Here is a 4,380-nt window from a genome sequence, read left to right as displayed (position 1 = left end):
CTTATTGATTCGGACATCTACTGATTTTTATGCTGAGCTGAGGTCCCAGTGATAATTAAGGTAGTAAAAAATAGTAAGCTTTCAGTTCAGAGGAAATGTTTCAGATGACCAGATTCAAGAGGTCAGAATAGGTTGTCTAGCGTGTTCTCGCAAAACCAGTGAAAATGTACATATCTTTTTAAAACAATAGTAGTTTAAAACATATTTTTCAAAAACCATAATAAAACCCTCCAACTGAACCAAGTATGTAATTTCCTAGAACTATATCCCTAAGGACTTACCATAGGCCTAAAAGGGCATAGGTCCCAACCTAAGGGAGCACATTGGGTCTATAAGGTCTTACCTAGCCAAATCGTAGGTGTCCACCTGAGGAGAATGCCTTCAGGTCCATAAGGCCTTACCCAAAAGCACGTAGCAGTGGTGTTATCCCTAAGGGAGTTCCTTAGGGTACATAAGAACTTACCACTAGGCCCATTAGGCCCAGGAGCTCACCCAAGAGTCGCCTTAGGTTCATAAGGAATTACCATTCGGTGTTGAACCTATACAACGAATTACCAACAACTACTGAACCTGCCAATGTCTTCATTCATACCAAAGTACCCCGTATAAAAATAATTTTAGTCAGTAAATAGAGATATCAACAATCTGAGTAGAGATCAGAGATCAAAAAAGAAATAAGAGTTTAGAGCAGAAATCAGAGGTCATACTGTATTCCAGATAACATAGTCATACTTTTAAAATCAGAGAAAACATCAATGATGATCAGGGAAAACACTAGAGATTCCAGATATTATTCGGAGGTACTTGATAATCTTATCGAGAAGAGAAACACGAATCTTTAATATACCAATAGAATGCCGAAAATTAGAATCACTAACTGCCAGAATCATCAGTTATTCAGAAATTGATTTATCATGATCATATAGTATTCATATATTTTTGGGAGGCACCATTTAATAAGAAAGGTATTCAGAATTCTTTGCATTAAAGTTACTCATGTTTTTAGATATGACAAGAGTAATTCCATTATCCAGGAAATCAAAGGCATTTTGGGCATTAGGTTCTTTGAGAATTCTTAGTGATTTGAGCTGATAAGGGAGAAACGAAGATTCAGGGCTTTTAAGATTTGTGTCGATCTATCGGAATATCGAGTTAACTTGAACTGAACAATCCTAGCACTGATACTTGTCAACCGGTCAAATCATCGCACTTCAAGGGTATTCACATTTTAATACAGACAACTCTTGTCGAATTGATCATCTTCAGAATCATCGCTGAATGGATCTTAGGGAGACAAACAAATATTCAGTCATTCTATGACTTGGGGTTACCTTAGTTTATTTACTCTCCAAGCATTTTGGTCATTTTACAATTCAAGGGTATTCAACTATTTTCTTCGATTCAAATATATGCATCATTCTAGTAATTTATTTATTAGGTGGTTTTGACCAAAAATAACAATTTCTAAATATTTCTCCATCTTGGGGTTAGAAATCGGTTATCTAGATTTTCTAAGCAAAACTAGCATTTTCTATGCACATCAGTAGTTTAATCGGATCAATATGTATTTTCGGAGTTATTTTTCAACTTCTAGGGACAAATATTATATTTTTACAACATAAGGGTATTTTTGTAATTGTACCCCACAAGGGTATTTTTATAATTTTACCTAACCGAAGTATTGTCATAATTTCTCATCCAAGTACCTTTGGCATTTAACTTTTAATGAGATAAATTAGAATTTATAGATCCAGGGGGTTGATTGCTTTACCACTTAATCACAAAACTTATAATTTAATTCTAATGGTCCCCCAATTTCTTATACGAGTCATCTGAGCCATATTCAGTTACCGACTTTTTACCATATTCGGATCGAGTTTAGAAAAAAATTACTATATAGATGAGACCAAACATATTCATTCATGTATTTACCACTTCCAACATATTCCATAAGGCATGCATGAGGTAGCAATATATTACCTCGGTTTTCTTGCCATATCGATCGACCATTTAAACTCCATTCGATCACTCTCAAACTTGAATTCAACGTCTAATAATTCCTCGGATACATAGCGTTCGAATTTACGTCAGAAACTGAACCTAATTGAGAAACCATATTGAATCCGAAGATAAAACATTGAAAAATAGCTTACCGGGTGCGAATTTGGAAAAACGGACTTCGGATTCGGACTCAGGACGTTAGAAATCATAAAATAGGGATGTTGAGTTAATCGATCGACGGAATTAGCCAAGAGGGGGGTGAATTGGCAATTAAAAAATTCGGTGGAAGCTTTTGCAGAAAATTGAAAAGATTTGCACAGCGATTTAGAGTGGTTCGACTTTCTCAATCAAAGTCTATGTCCACTACCTTAGCTATCCACACTAAGGATTTTCCAACAAATTCACTAATTTGTTCTTTCTTTTGAGGCCAAAGAGATAACCTTACAATACCCTCAAGAATATACCCCAATTCTTGAGAACACTCTTTTCTCAAAGAGAAGATTACAAATTTGCAAACTTACAAGAAAAACCTCACAAGGTAAGATGTTTGCACAATTCTAGAACAAGAAAAGAACACTCAAAGATAATTACAAATGAGCACAAATGGTGTTCTTGAAAGCAAAATGAATATTGAAAGGAAAATTGGCTTGATTTGCACAAACTTGGTGTTTGATGCTCTCTCTCTTGTTTCTCTATGATTTCTTGTTGATCAAGGGCTTCAGAACTTGTTTAAATACACCTTGAATCACTTCTGAACGTTGGGGATGATTAGTGAAGATCATATAGCCGTTTTAGTGTGAAAACATTAATAAAACAGTTTGGAGCGTGGGGGGAATCAGTAACCCCTATGGGGAATCGGTTCCCTAAGTGTAAAATTCAAATATTTCGACCGTTGAACAGGGGGGAATCGGTACCCCCTATGGGGGAATTGGTTCCCTCCGAGCATTCTGGAAATCTCGGGAGCCAAACCATTCAGGGGGAATCGGTACCCCCTTGGGGGGGAATCGGTTCCCTCTGAGCAATCTGGAATTTTTGACTTTGAAATGGTTCGAAATACTTTGAAAGATTATTTTGAAATTGTTTTAAGATTAAAACTTAATTTTACACTTAAATAAGGATTAAAAATGATTTTTGAAATATTTGGAGTAATGTTTTAATATTCGAATAATTATATCGAATATACTTAGAAAATCATTTTGGAAAATCTTAAAATTCATTTAACTTAATTTGTTATATCGAAATATCAAAAAGTTTTCAACAAGGGATTTTCAAAAAAAATTAATTTTTTGGTCAAAGTCAACGATCAACAGTCTGACCGGTCAAAGTTAAAGGTATGACCGATCAAAGTTAATGGTCAACGGATTGACTCGGTCAAAGTCAACGAGTTGACTTAGTGAGTTAACTCAACTGAGTTGACTCAGTGACTAGGTCAGGTAGGTGGGTCGGATCAAATGAGTCGGGTCAACCAGAACCGATTTTGGAAATTTCCCTAGACCAAAATAAGCCCCACGCTCACCGCCGACGAGTACGACGGCGACGGAGACAGTTTCGGGTGGCCGATTTCTCCTACAGCTCCAAATAACCAATTTCAATCAATAAATTAGCCAACATCATCCCAAAATCCATCGGAAATAAAGAAAAGGGACGAAACACTTACCCATGTTGATGACCGGACGAAATAGGCGATGTTGACGCAACCCTTCGGTCGGTTTTGAGCGGAACAGGAAAGGGAATATGGCTATGGTGGCGGTGAGGTGTAACGATGAATAAGATGATCGAAATTTGGGAAAAATCGAATGACAACATCTAGGGATTCGTCTGATTTTTTTGTGAGCTTTCCATGGCGATTGACGACAGCTCGTACCGATTGACCTTGGGGGTTTTGATCGTTGGTCGATGGTGCTCCAAACGATGGTGAAAATGCAAGATGGGGTGGCCGGAATGCAAAGATTTGAGGTGGTGAAAATCGGCGGGTTAAGGTAAATAATTTTGGGATTTTCAGGTTTAATTTTGGGGGAAATGTTGCTCGATCGGGGGGTTAAATTTTCACTAAATAATAAAAATAGGCAAATTTGAGTTCAAGTCCTAGAATTTCCCACAAGTTCTGAAACCGAACCAAAACTTTGAAATTTTAACAATTTGGTCCTTAATTTCACCCTTAATACGACTTTAATTTGATAATTAAAATTATTAAAAAATTTGCCCCTAAATTGGGGTGTGACAGCTCTGTCTTCTCCCCCACTCATTCTCATAATGACCTCGTCATGAACAACATTTACTATACCACTCAATATTTGATAGCTCCAAATTCTCTTCCGCTCGAACTCATGATTACATCTTCATGAACATCCTTGTGCCTCATTCCCATGAATTGTACAC

The sequence above is a fragment of the Hibiscus syriacus genome, unplaced genomic scaffold (assembly GCF_006381635.1).
Source record: "Hibiscus syriacus cultivar Baekdansim isolate YM2019G1 unplaced genomic scaffold, ASM638163v2 tig00110348_pilon, whole genome shotgun sequence".
Taxonomy (NCBI): domain Eukaryota; kingdom Viridiplantae; phylum Streptophyta; class Magnoliopsida; order Malvales; family Malvaceae; genus Hibiscus; species Hibiscus syriacus.
This window is presented reverse-complemented; position numbering follows the sequence as displayed.